Source organism: Ambystoma mexicanum, chromosome 2q (assembly GCF_040938575.1).
Source record: "Ambystoma mexicanum isolate Mex_15411 chromosome 2q, UKY_AmexF1_1, whole genome shotgun sequence".
In the NCBI taxonomy this organism is placed as follows: Eukaryota; Metazoa; Chordata; class Amphibia; order Caudata; family Ambystomatidae; genus Ambystoma; species Ambystoma mexicanum.
Window position 1 is genome coordinate 14609629 of NC_090924.1, and position 14973 is coordinate 14624601.

General features: G+C 50.4%; 1 long non-coding RNA gene across 1 annotated transcript; it reads left to right on the top strand.

The window, feature by feature from the left end:
- Positions 1-482: 482 nt before the first annotated feature.
- LOC138569115 (uncharacterized) lies at positions 483-9966 on the top strand. Its single transcript, XR_011303134.1, has 2 exons — positions 483-5120; positions 9460-9966. It is a non-coding gene; the product is annotated as an uncharacterized lncRNA (long non-coding RNA).
- Positions 9967-14973: the final 5007 nt, after the last annotated feature.

Genomic DNA, 14973 nt, shown 5'->3' on the forward strand with positions numbered 1-14973 from the left:
CCGCCACATCAACCCATCAGCAGTGCTATTAGGGGGGGCCAAGTCCATTGTGTGTGACAATGCACACACATGTAAGGTTGTGGAGGCATACCCTGCGGCCCTCCTAGGGTTTGGCCAGCGAGTCCACAAATTGTGCGAGGGGTAATCTGCACATGCAGAACCGATGCGGGAGTCAAACAGTCTGCTCTGCCAGCAGCTGCATTTGGCTGCATCGGTGCCATCCACCTCCACCACCCCCACAGAGGGGTCCCTACAGGGGTCACCCAGGCGGAGGTCACTGCGTCATTTGCAACGCTGCTCACTTGATGCCGGTGCCCGTGGGAAGCGTCCACATCCCTGTTAGATGGACACTGCACTGGTGGCCTGAGGGCCGGGCACATGGACCCATTGGCACTATGTGGGTGGAGGGGATTATGTGTTCTGGGGAGTTGGGTGGTGGGAGGGGGGGTATGTATGCTGGGGAGTTGGTGGCGGAGGGGGTGTGTCTGTGCTGGGGAGTTGGTGGGGTAGGGGGTTAGTTTCACAATCGTTAAAGCCTGTTCAAACCTGACAAAATGAAAGTACATTCACGATTGTGTACAAGTGTTCTTTATTTTACCAGTGCTGGTCGTGGTATGTGCTCATTCACCATGTTAAAAAAATTGTCGATCAACGCCTGCCTGGCCAACCTCCCCTCCCTCACCTCATCCCTGTGTGCAGGCCTGGCCACATGCTAATCATCACTATCATCCCCGGGGGTTGCCCATCTGCGTTTGGGTCGGGGGAGGGACTAGTGGCACATTCCTTCGGCAGCATATGCTGTGCAGCATAGCACAAGTGAGGACAATCTTCCCGACTTTTTCAGGCGCATACATTTGTGCCCCTCCAGTATGGTCCAGGCACCTAAATCGTGCCTTCAATAGTCCAAATGTCTGTTCTATACAGATCCGTGTCCTACTGTGGGCATGGTTGTATGCTTGCCCGTGCAGGTGTTTGGGGATACCGCACAGGAGTTATCAGCCAGGTGAGCTGCGGGTATCCTGAGTCACCTGCATGGGATAAAATGAATACATGAGGCCTACGTCCCTTCAATGGGTGTGCAAGGACAAAGCATCAATACACCATGCACTGTGGTCCTTCTTGTGTGCAACAGGGACATGCAATGTGATTGGTGTACATCCATCATGTTTCATGCCATGCATCATGTGACCCCTACATGCACCCTGTGTGGTTGAGTGGGGGGTCCTGTGGCGGCTGACAGTTGGCTGCACATGGGATGACTGAAGTAGCACCGATGGATGCTGCACTATATGAATGGGTTTGCGTGCACCACTCCTGCTCATCAAGTACCGTCATGTAACCACTTCTACTTGGAATATGGTGTATTCATGTTCAATTGGTTTGCTCTGCAATGGGCGGCATGACCCTTATAGCCCACTTCCACTTTCCACCTGCAACGATCCCTGGGTGTGATAGGCACAGTGGTGCATCCAGACCCTCGGTATGGGGCTATCATCATGACTGGCTGCTCAGGGTGAGTGGTCATTTGTATTTAGATATGGCTGTCTCAGTGGATGGTGGACATTTAACAACATTGCCCCAGTTTTCGTTTTGGTTATGTATGTAAATGTGCAGTCATGGGTCACTCGCTCAGGGATGTTCATGTCCGTGTTTGCTACTGATCCTCTACAGTGGTTTATGGGATGGGGAGTGGATTGCTCTCGCTTTGCATTCCTGTCTGGTGCCCTGGGTGAAGTAGCTCTTGGGTGTCAGGGTGTAATGCTGCACAGACAAGGTGCATTGTGGTTGTCGTGGTCCCATATCCTATGGTTTTTTGAGCAGTTTGTGGCCATCAACCTTGTGTGGGTCCAAGTGTGGTGGCCGTGTGCAGGTGTCTGTGTGCGCTGCCCGTACATGGTGCTGGTGCTGTGATGGTGCTGGCTCATGGTGGCATACAAGGCTACCTGTGGCTATCCCCCCCTCCTCCATTTCTTGTGCTTCGGCATGCATTTCTGGCAGGGTTTGTACTCTCTCAGTATCCATGTGCATTGTCCTCTGTGCCTCTCCACGTAGGCCGGCAGTGTGCTGTTGTGCCGCACCATGGAGTTGTGGGTGGATCCAGGGTAGCGAGCGCAGCAGTGGCTGATGGTGAGGTCTGGGCTACAGGTCATCTGGACATTGAATGAATGGAAATGTTTTCTATTCCGGTACGCTGCCTCATGGTCCCGGGGTGCAACAAGTGCAACATGTGTGCAGTGTAGGGCTGTAATCACGTTGGGCACATGTGCAATCACATACAATTGTGCCTTCAGTTCATTCACCTGTGCCTGGGTGGTGGGCAATGCGATATGTTGATCCAAGACTGCACTAAATGTGGACTGGGCCATGCCATGAATCATAGCTTCTGATGCTGAAAGCTGGCCGTCCCAAGGTATTGCATGACTGAAACCAGCTTGACGACTAGGGGCATAGCAGTGCTAATGGCAATCCTGCTCCCAATGTCCCCTTGAATCGTGCCCAGCAACTGTGTGATGGTAGCCATGTCCAGCCTGTACTCTGCTACCAACAGGCCATCAGTCAGGGCCCTGGGTGATGACCTGACCCTGGGGATGGCTGCATGCCTTGCTGGGGCTGGAGATGGACTCCCCTCTCCCGTGCAGCATCTAAAAATCCATGTCAAAGCTCCCTGCTCCAAATGGCATCATGGTGTTGGGAAGTGTGTTTGGGGCCTGCGTAGGTCTTTTGTAGCCCTCTTGTGTGCATTGTTTGCACCTGTGGCTTTACTACTCTCACCTGGGTTCATTTACCTCCAGCAGGCGGCCAGGGGCTACCAGCGCTATTAGCGCTGGTATTGTACTTATGATAGGTCTGTGATAGCGCTGTGTGTTGTCTGCGCTATTACAGCCGGTGCTATTACAGCCGGCTGTAATAGCGCCAGCTGTAATAGCGCCGGCTGGGTTACAGTCGTGATCCGGTGCAGCGGTATTGGGAGCGCTAACACCGTTACCACTGGATTTAAGGGCTGTCGCCCAACTTGTGATAAGGCCCAATGGCTTTGGTATTCATTTTGCAGGTACAGCACATTTGACTGAAATTGATTTTTTGGATGTACATCGTTATGCGAAAAATTGTAAGATCGTGTCTAAGACATTTCAGAACACCACATAGGTATACTCAGTATTGTTGGCAAGCAGTTGTCACAAAACGAGTGTGATTAGGAATATACCCCTTGGGGTGAACATTATTTTTATTTAGTTATTGTTCACTTGTTAGGCGCCTATACAGCAAGTAAATACTGTTTCAAAGCGCCCACAGAGCAAAGGTAGTGAACAGAGTGTGAGACACATGAGTAAACACAAACAATTCAAACAAATAACAGTGGGGGAGGAAAGGGGGGACAAACCTACTATGCCTTGTGAGTACTCAGAACGTGCAAGTGCATCAAAGAAGTGGGAAGAGGGGAAGTTCTAAAGTGTCCGTGCTTGTGGGTGAGCCAAAGATAAGTATATAGTAGAAGTGCATGGTGAGGAGAGTGCTACAGGGCCAGGGGCCGCAATGACTAGGTGCAAGCCTTCAAGGCAGAGGGAGTGCATGGGCAATTGTTAAGGGTAGGCAGGAGCTGGGACGATTGGGTTTGGGTGGGCCGGAGGCCGAGGATGCATGAGGGCGCAGGGCACCAATCACAGCAGCTGTGCAAATTAGCTGAGGCGAGAAGGGAAGGAGGAGGTAAAGAGGAAAGTCTTGAGGAGCATCCTGAATTTAAGTAAGTTCTGCTCAAGGCGCAGAGTGGGGGGGGGGGGGAGGCTGTTCCATCGGAGGGAGCCAGCAGAGGAGAGTGATCGACCACCTACTCTCTGTTTAGCGAAATGATTTACATACAGAGTTGGTGCCAGAGGAACATAGAGGTCTAGAAGGAGAGTATTTAGTGAGATGAAGTTGAAGGTAGTGTGGTCCCCGGGCTCAGACAGCCATGTGGATGATACAGAGGGATTTGAATTAAATCTGTGCAGCAACCGGGAGCCAGTGAAGACCTTTTAGGGCAGGAGAGGTGCAGTCCCTAGGCTTAAGGCCAGGGATAATTCTCGCTGCCCGATTCTGGATTAACTGGAGGGGTCGCAGAGTGAAAGAAGGTAGATTCAGGAGGAGGCTATTGCAATAGTCAAGCCTAGAGAGAACCAGGGCTCGGGTAACATTCAGCCTCTGGGTTAAAGTGAGAAAAGGAAGAATTCCTTTCAAAAGGGAGAGCTGAAACTGGGACTTCTTGGCAATGTACTTAGTGAGAGGGAGGAAGTAGAGAGAAGATTCAGAGAGGACTCCAAGGTTTCTGGCTTCAGAGGAAGGAGCAGGCAGATAGCCCATGGAGGTAGGCCAGAGTGAGGGTGAGAAGGAGGGAACAGGGGTTCCAATGGGAAGGATCTCAGTTTCAGTGGCGTTAAGGCAGAGATTGTTGGTTATGCACCAGGACTGAATAGTAGATAGGCGGTCAGGGATGATGGAATGTTAATGTTAAAGGATATTTGTACCGCGCACTGTCACCACCGGCGTGGTCCCCTGGCACTCTGGCGGCTCTGAAAGAGGAAGGGAGGGTGAGTTAGTGAGGGGAAGCTGGAAAAAGTGCAAGAAAGCAGTGATGTGCTGATGGTGACCTCAGCCCAGTGGTTCAGTTGGCTGGGCCTGGGGTGTTTTCGGCCGGTAGTCGTCATGTACTGTTGTGAGAGTCTATGTGTGTTTTTTGTTTTGTTGTTGCAATGTAGTGGAGTTTGTGCGGTTTCTTGTGTTGTAGGTTTGTGGTTGTTTTTGGTTTGGAGTTTGAGAGGTGTATGCAGGGGGGGAAATTGTTAGTGGAATTGATTAGTTGGCATTTCTCTCTTGGATTGAGGTGCTGGGTTTGCGTAATCTCTCTAGATGGGGTGTGGGAGCATTTCTGCACCTCTGTCCTGATCTGGGCTTCTCAGCTATTCACGGTCCCTTTCACATCAGGCCTCCACTTCCATCGACTTCCTTCATAACTTTACCTGTCTCCCTTTCCCACTCATGTGGCCAGTGTACCTGCTAATGTTCACTAATCAGTTAGTGTGGTGATTGTAATATTGACAATTCGAGGGGATTGGGTCCTCCGACGTATTCCATATTTAACACAGGTAATGTCCACAGCTGTGCTGCTTCAGAAAATCTTCACGTCTGCTTCCTGCGTCGATGACGTCGATGCGCCGTCCCCGAGGACCTCCTCCGACGGCCGACGTCACCCGATGTGATAAGTAGGACGCACAACGCCCATAGCCTCAGTTCCGTTTTTTCCGCTAAAGTGTTCGCTTCGTGAATCTCGGTACGCCTCGACTCTTTGGAGTTTGCTGTTTTCAGTTCTCGGTTCGTTGAACCTGTTCGTTTTTTTTGTGAAGACCTGTTCGTGGCGATGTCTACTTCGTCTTCAACCCCGCGTCTGGGCTTCAAGAAATGCGGGAACTGTGGGTCCAAGATGTCGGTCACGGCCTTGCACGCCTGCCTCTGGTGCCTCGGGGAGGCCCACGATACAGACGACTGTGTCGACTGCCAGTCGCTCACAGCAAAGGCCTTGCGGAAACGCAAGAAGAAGCTGTCGGTAGGTCGGGTGTCTAATCCCCGGAAGTCGAGGTCTGCGGGGCTTTCGACGGATGACTCGAGGGGCGACTCTCCGCATCATCGTCGGAAGTCCAGTGAGTCTCCTTCCAGGAGTAGGTCTCGCCACTCCTCCTCTGCTTCGAGGCATTCCCGGAAGCGCCGGCATCGGTCGCCTTCCCCGTCCTCTTCCTAGGACTCCGCCCGTCGGCGGGTCGCTTATCCCTCCATGCAAGCGACACCGGAGGAATGGGCTTCCTTCGGGAAGCAGATGCTAGCGATTCTTGAATCGCAGGGCACCGGTCCGTCCGCGCCTCCGAGTAGGGTCGGTCGGCACCGGTCGAGAGACACTGCTCGTACGCCTTTGGGCTTGGGTGCTCGGCACGGCTCGGACAAGGGTAGCCGTTCTCGCCATGCCCGTTCCAGGTCCCGGTCCTCGACGCGCTCGAGACCGCGTGAGCCTGTGCCGTCTTCGAAGATGAGGTCGACGCCTGAGGCGCCGAGGTCGTCGATGATTTCTCTCAAGGCTCTACCTCCGAGGGGGTCGTCGACACTGTCGGCGCCTAGGTCGTCGAGAGACACGCTCGGAGCTCCGGCTTCGAGGCCTGTGTCGACGCCGTCGATGCTGGCGGCACTGCAGCTGATGTCGACGCCGATTCGCTCGACGCCGTTTCTGTCGATCCCTGCGCTGACTCGTTCGGCGCCCTCGACGCCTTTCGAGGCAGTGGTGTCGGAGGGGCCCCGTGGCACGGGGTTAGCCCCTAGAAAGGCTCTGGCTCAGGTCAGGCACTGCTTTGATCCCCAGATGTCTTCCTCTCCCTGCTTGGAGTACATTTCGGAGGGTGATGAAGGCTCTGATGACGGCTTGGTTCCGGTTACGGTACCAGATGAGCTTATCTCGGGCCATAGCCAGTTTGATGACCTGAGGCAGTCACTGCATGATGCCAGTGGACTGGACACCTCTCCGGAGGTGGAGTTTTGTAGGCCGGAGTCTGGCACTCATGCTGATTCTTCATATCGGCGCCTTATGTCTCGGGTCACCGAGTACTTGGGTTGGTCAGTTCCCCCAGGGGAGTTCGTTCAGGATGATCTCACGGACATCCTTGATCTTGGTCCCCCTACTGACCCGGTTTTGCCGTTTCATATGGCTCTGCAGAGAAGGGTGGCGGCGGCTTGGACTGCTCCTGAGAGTCTCCCGGCAGTGGGCAAGTCTTTGTCGCGAAAATACCGTCCAGCCAGTAGCGACCCCTGCTACTTGTCCAGGCACCCCACTCCGGAGAGTTTAGTGGTGCAGGCGGCTACGGCCGCGGCAAAGCTGGCGTCGTATCCTACCATCCCTCCGGATAGGGACGACAGACATTTTGACGGCTGGGCGAAGAAAGTGTTTTCTTCAGGGGGAATAGCGCTTCAGGCGGCCAACTCCATATGTGCCTCGTCTCGTTTCACACACACTCTGTGGAACTGTGTTGCATTAGCGGCTGAACGTATTCCTGAAGGGGACGAACGGGATGGTTTCCTTGCTATGGTTCAGGATGGCAAGGATGTATGAAGCCGTTCAGTCGGGTTTGGTCATGGCAGATTGTGTCAGGCGGTCCATGGCGGCGAGCACCGTAGTACGCAGGTTTGCATGGTTGTGGAACTCTGGGTTCGCTCCTGATGTGCAGTCCCAGCTCCTCAACATGCCCTTTGACGGTGAACACCTTTTTGGCAGCAAGGCTGACGAGAGCCTTGAGAGGTTGCAGACCTCCAAAGCTTCAGCAAAGTCGTTGGGCGCTGCAGTTTCCCCAACCTCCGCCTTTTCGTCCTAGGGGACAGCAATGGAGGGGAGGTTCCTTTCGCTATTACTCGTCCTTCAGTAAAGCGAGAGGAGCTAGCAGTCAAAGAGGCCACTGTAAGAGTGCCAGAGGTGGAAACAAGGGTACTCGAGGTGCCAAGGCCGCTCGAGCAGTTGCCTCTTTGCCCTCAGGCAACGCCGCAGCCACTACCACTCAGTCATGAGGCCAGGTCCCATGGTTCGCCGGTTGGGGGAAGGCTGGCACAGCATCTTGCAGAGTGGCGCGCCATTACTTCAGATGTGTGGGTTCTGGAGATCATAACCCACGGCTACTGTCTAACTTTCCGGCAGAGGCCTCAAGACAATCCACCGGGGAATCTCTCTTTGAAGAGTCCGGATCCGCTTCTTGCGCAGGAAATTCAAGCCCTGCTGGAGAAAGGCGCCATAGAACTGGTGCCTGGCCTGTAGCGGAGAGGAACAAGGGATGGTATTCCCCTTATTTTTTGATTTCGAAGAAAGACGGGGGATTGAGACCCATCGTGGACTTGCGCGGTTTGAACAAACTCCTCAGGAAGGACAAGTTCAAGATGGTTACTCTCTCTCAAGTCCTCCGGGCCCTTCATGCTTGGTTTCTGAAAGGTTGAGGCATAAGGATTGGGACCTCCCTGAAGACGTGATGGAGGTGTTGCTTTCGGCCAGAAGGCCCGCAACAAAGTCCCTGTACTGTTGCCGTTGGAGGAAGTTCTGCGACCGGTGCAGGGTTAAGAATGTGGATCCTTTTGCATGTGAAATTCCCATGGTTCTGTCTTTTTTGCTTTCTTTGGCCCACAGGGGCCTTCAAGTGGGTACCATTAAAGGTTACCTGGCGGCGCTATCCATCTTTAAGCGCTCGTCTGAAGAGTGTTCCTATTTTAAAATTCCTTTAATTTCTCAGTTACTGAAAGGGCTCATTAATGTGTTCCCTCCGTCACCTTTCCAGGTGCCCGGTTGGGATTTGAACCTTGTTCTCAAGTTTCTGATGGGTGCTCCGTTTGAGCCTTTGCATTCATGCCCTTTGGGACTGTTCACTCTGAAAACTGTATTTTTAGTTGCGGTCACTTCCGCTCGCAGAGTGAGTGAGTTACAGGCACTTTCAGTTAAGCCACCCTTCACTGTGTTTCATAAGGACAGGGTTGTCCTTGGAGTTCGTCCTTCTTTTCTTCCGAAGGTGGTGTCGGAATTTCATTTAGGCCAGAAGGTTGTTCTTTCGGCATTTTATCCTCCTCCACATCCTGGTAAGGAAGAGGAGAGGCTCCATAGGCTTGATCCTAGGAGAGCGTTAAGCTTTTATATTTCACGCATGTCCCGGGTCAGAGTGGACGATCAGCTCTTTATTGGTTACGCTGGAAAGCGTTTTGGACAGGCTGTGACGAAACAGACTTTGTGTCGCTGGATTATTTTGGCTATCTCTGAGTGTTACCGCTTGGCGGGTAAGGACCCACCGGTCGGTTTACGGGCCCATTCTACCAAGGTTATGGCTGCCTCTACTGCCCTGCAGACGGGTGTTCCTATCGCAACATCTGTGATGCAGCCACCTGGGCTTCGGTACATACTTTTGTACGCCACTATTCCCTCAATTCCATCCAGGGGCAGGATCTGGCCTTTGGCAAGGCGGTCCTTTACTCCGCAATTTGATTGGGCATGCTAAATTTCTGTTTTCTTAAATTCTTTTTCCCACCTCCTTGCATTGGTACTGCTTTGGGGGTCTGTCATAGATATGGAAGACGTCAGAGGACCCAATCCCCCCCGAAGAACAAGTTGCTCTCTTACCTGATAACGTTCTTTCGATGGGATGGTCCGACGACGTATTCCATATCGCTCCCTCCCTGCCTTCCCTGCTACAGAATTTCTTATGCGATTGCAGCTTACGTTTCCGCAAGGCTTTGTGTGTCAGACTGGCAGAAGACTGGTGGCACACGTTCTGGGGAAAAAACTACAACTGAGGCTACGGGCGTCGTGCGTCCTACTTATAAAATCCAGTGACGTCGGCCGTCGGAGGAGGTCCTCGAGGGCGGCGTATCGACGTCATCGACGCAGGACGCAGACGCCGAAGATTTTCCGAAGCAGCACAGCTGTGGTGATTACTGTCATAGATATGGAATAAGTCGTCGGACCATCCCATCGAAAGAACGTTACCAGGTAAGAGAGTAACTTGTTCATCTTGGTGAACATACGATTGTGTTGGTGGTGGCGGCATGAACATTGTGTGCTTGTCTCAGGTGGTGATTTAAGCATAAATCAATTTTTCTTCAGATCAGTGCTAGGTGTTATTAGAATGGGTCTTAGAAGATATGTGAGCTAATCGCAGCTCATTATTTTGTATCTTTTCTCTCTACAACCTCTGAAACCGACTGTGTTTTGATTATGCGTTCAATTTGGAAATCCACATGGGGATATTACTATTAATGGGATCATATGTGCCATATTGTGGTAATGTATGGAATATGTTGTATATTTTTTTTATTTTATGTCTGTAACTGTTCTTATGAAATGAAGATGGCATCGAATAGCCCTGAAGAAGGCCTGTGCAGTTCAGGGCAAAATGTGCATAGGCGATCCATTAAATTGTATTGATCATACATCTAATGGAGTGCTGTCTCATTTTTGTAATGTTTAAACTAAGGGTGTAGCGCTTTGGACTTAACACTTAGAAGGTATTAGTTTATAAGGTGGGTGTAGGGTGCTAGTGACTTTGTGGTAACCTTTGCTTGCTGCAATACCCCACTGTAGAAAGTTCAAAAGACAATTTCAATATAACTTTCACATATATGATTTATCCTTAGCTCAATGAGGTTATAGCCCCTATTTTGTTTTCATTTCCTATTAGTGTTTACTAACCCGTACCTAATTCAGCCTGTAGATAATATATGTAGCTTATCTAACAACCCAGTGGAAACTTGGAAACATTCTTGGCTAGATTCTCTAAAACTCTTTTCTCCCTCTCCACATTGATCATATATATGCAATATACAGTGACTTATGACATATAAAGAGAAATCAATTCCTAATAGAGAAATCAATTCCTAATAGTTCAAGGAGGCACCTTTTATTGAAAGAACCAAAGGACAGGGCTCATAAGTGTAAATAGTGGGAAACTACATTAGCATTGAAAAGGCTCACTAATTGTGACTGTTAAGACAATTACATGTCTCTATCATTGGTTAGAATTTCCATACAAAATCAACTTCTAATTGATTGCGTCATGTGAGAAACCTGAGGGTCTTCTCCCAAGCAGACCTCGAGAATTCCTTATTCAGGTGACCAGGGAAGACTAGACACTCTCAGATCCCAACCCTGAGAGTGGACAAGCAAGAGAGGATCACCTTGTGGGGGAGCCCCGGGTTGTGCTCGGGGGAATAACCCAGGTGAGATGCAGTATTATACCTGGGAAGAAGAGGAGGACGGTCCCCAGAGATTTTGGTCAATTGTACCACACCTGCCTCCTTTCTTCCCAATAAATATCTTGCCCAAATGCAATGACCCTTCTGTATATAACAGGTCCCCTAGGAATCCAAACCCTGTTACACTCAGAAACTATCTTTCCCGGGATCCCTTTTTTTCTGTGTCCTACGCAAAAACTCCCAGCCATTCTCCTCCCCATCTCTCTGTTTATTATTTTCCAAACTCCCAGTTTTGACAAAACCCTACAAAGCGCACCTTTCTTAGATGACCAATCACCCCATTCCTTATGACACCCTTTCCCCATCCTACCCCGTAGGATATTTGAAGGTTCTGCCCCACCCCCTTTCTCAACACAAACAATTTCTTACACCGTGAAAGACAACGGACTAACACCAGAGCCGTTTACCTGATATGTCCCAATACAAGGGTCATGCAAAGTCAGGCAATTGACAATAACTACGCACACCTGACAGCACTCTCCCTTCTCCACAGAGATGAAAGGTGGAGCACGAGAGCACACTTTGAGCAAGGCCGAACACACGAGGAAACGGCTCCACCGCACCGGCAGTTGAAGTGGAAGAGAAAGTCGGCGAGACCTGGACGGACGATGAAGGGGGAACTGCCCTTGCCCTTTTCAACTCAGACCGGCAAAGCCTCCGAAAGGTAAATCATAAGACCGGGAAGTCCAGCTGGCGTGTGGTGTGACGGGTTCGAGCAAAAACCCTTGTACACTCGAAAGTCTTTGACAACTTGGAGAAAACTGATAGAACTGTGTGAAGCCTGACTGGGGCCTTTACGGGAAGCCTGGCTGGGGGCTTTAAGGAAAGCCAGACTGGGGGCTGAGACCCAAACTTAGGTAGACGGGAAGAACCTAAGGGGTCTTGTGAACTGTGTCAATTGTGAACCCGACGGAGGGATGCCAGGAGAAAGCTAGGGGAAGGGAACCCCCGCTGTCTGATGAGATTGTGATCTTTCATACTGGCAAATGTGAACTCGACAGAGGGATGCCTGCGAATTGAGGGTAAACCGGGATATACCCATGAACATTGTGATAAGTATCAACCTGGCTGAGGGATTTCCACAATGGATAGTTGTTTAAAAGGACATTGAGACTGTTGAATGATATATTTTGAGTGAAAAGCCGTAGTGAACCAGATTGAGGGAGGTTAACATTGCAGGAAGCATCAGAACCCGGCTGAGGGGTATTAAAGGGGCAGTGAGCAATCGTCCAATTGAAATATTACCAAAGGAACTTTTGTTTGATTGTTGTTTATGGTGCAGCAGGCCTTCTAAGGCAAGAGATTTTGGAAGAAAGAGACTTGGCCCCAGAAGGTCCTGGCATAGTTGAAAGGAACTGTAACCTCATGCTGGCGAGGCCCAGGAGTGTGCTGTGCTCAAACGTCCTGCCTTGTCCTGTGCTAAATCGTGGGGAAGGGAGACCCCAGCCCTACCATACTGACTTATCATTTGGTGAACACTCCTTTTTTTGTGAACATTATCCCACACTACCTTCTAACTTAGTTGTAAGAATTGGCAATATTTTTTTTGTATAGGCCACTTTTATTTGACTGGACGCCACTAGGACTGCCTTATTATTATTTGATGGGTTTAGTTTGCTCCCATCTTCGATTTATGTTTAGATTAGACATTTTTCTCACCCATTATACAGTTTAATAAACACCCTTGAACTGTGATCACTTGTGTCTGTCTTTACTGTTGCCACCATGAGTTTCTTACAGTCCTCCCACATATTCCTCATCCTAGGATATCGCCATATGCAGCTTGAGCTGCTTTGGTAGGGGGCGTTGCGCATCGATGCCTGTCGTCTCGATGTCCCTCGAGGGATGTTGGCTTCAGTTTTGTTTTTCCGTGAGAGCTATCGCTTTGGAAGATCGGCGTGCTTCGGTTCCTTGACAAGATACCTTTCGTATTTAATAAGAATGGCATTGCTGTCGACATCATCGACTAAATAATGTCACGACTATGGGGCAAAATGTTCCCCTATGCACTCCCATCAGCTGTGTCTGTGGTGCTTAGGATCCACTCATTTAACATTGAAGTGAGGGTCCTGCCTATCGAGACAGCGAAAGCCCTGAAAGAGCATAGAGAGAAGTTAGGTGCAGGTAGGTCTCATAAATCCCCTTTGACATCCCCATCGAAAAAGCGATCTTCCGACGAGTCGAGAGACGCTCTCCTCATCGGAAGAAAGCTAAAATGTCCTGATCACGCAGTGGCTCACACCACTCGTCATCATGCTCACAGCAGTCGAAGAAAAGGCACTACAGATCGCCATCTTTGTCGTCATGTTCCTTCCGGGGACGGGTCTCTTGCCCGACCAAATCGGCCTCACTGGCTGAGTGGGACAGGCTCAGACTTAAAATGCTGAAAGTATTCAAGAATGCGGCCTCGGCCCCCTCGACGAAAGATAAGAGCCATGCCCATGTCAACAAAAAGATGGCTAATGACAAAACCTGTGCACCCTCGGGCCCTGGTGTCCAGGAGAAAACTCCTCTGGAACCCTCTGAGGTTCCCTCAAGTAGAGAAAAGACTCCTACGAAGACAAAGTCATCGACACCATCGGCGCCGAAAGACTCCACGTCGGTCTCTAAAAAGTCCTCGACACCACAGCCGTCGAAGCCCTCAACGGCGTCGAAGACTTTGACGCCATTGTCAACACAAATAACAAAACGCTCGGAGGATGTCAAGTAAATGTTCACCCCACTGCCTAGAAAGACTTTAAGTCTCTTTCCTCAATTTATTAGGATGATGAGCCATCTCTGGATGAATCGCGTCCTTTTGGGTTACAGTATGGGACACAAGGTGTTCCAGATGCTTTAATTTCAGAGGACTCAAGAATACAAAATCTACATGAAATGCTGGAAAACGCAAGTGGGTTAGACACTTCCTCTAAAATAGAGTTTGACAGACCAGATCCCTCAGACCATGCTGATGGATCCTACAGGCAGCTGATGTCTAGGGTCATAGAATATCTGGGATGGAATAGGCCTGCACCACTTTTTGAGCAGGACGACCTGACTGATATTTTAGATCAGGGGCCCCAGGAGGACCCTAGTCTTCCTTTCCATGTAGCCCTACAAAGACGAGGTAATGCCAACTGGGAGATGCTGGAATTCAATCAGTGAACAAAAAAACGACAAGCAAGTACAGAGCGTCAAGCAATGACCCCTATTATCTGACAAAGCATCCAACTGCCGAAAGTTTGGTAGTTCAGGCTGCCACTTCTACATCCAAACAAAATGCTTACCCAACTATCCTCCCAGACAGAGATGATGAGCGTTATGACGCTTTGGTTAGAAACATTTTCTCTGCAGGGAGTATGGCCCTCAAATCGGCAAATGCCACGTGTGCACTGGCCGAATTCACTTTCACCCTATGGGATTGCATAGCGATGGTGGCTGAACATATCCCAGCAGGGAAATAACGAGATGGTTTCCTAAACATTGTCAAGGATGGGAAAGATGCAATGTGTAAATCCCTCCAGACTGGTCTCGACTCTGCTGACAGTATCAGCAGAGCTATGGCGGCTAGCACGATAATGCACAGATTTGCCTGGTTGAGAAAGTCTGGCTTTGCTCCAGATGTGCAATCTAGACTTCTTAACGTGCCCTTTGACGGCACACATTTATTTGGCAGCAAGGGTGAACCTGGGGAAGCAGCAGCCAAATCCCTTGGCGCGGCAATCAGACACCCACAAACTCGCCCCACTGGTACAGCTTGGAGGGGCAGGTCCTTTCGCTATTACTCCTCAGTTGGAAGAGGGAGGGGACTGTTGAATCAAAGAGATCAGAGGAGATTCCCCCGTGGCGGATGGGGAAGAGGTGCTAAGGCCGCCCAGGCATGGGCTATTTTACCATCAGCTGCTGCATCAGCCACCTCAAAACCTCTCTGAGGCCTTAGCCCACAAGACCTCGTGGCAGGCAGACTCTCACAGCATCTGAAATAATGGTGGGGTATTACTTCAGATGCATGGAATTGGAAATAGTAGCCCACGATTACTGTCTTCCCTTTCTAAAAAGGACTTGGGATCATCCACCGGGGAACAGCTCTTTCAAAGTTCCAGATCCGGTCCTTATGCTGGAAATCGTGACCATGCTAGAGAAAGGTGCTATAGAACTGGTACCTGCAGTGGCAAGGAACAAGGGTTGATACTCCCCTTACATTCT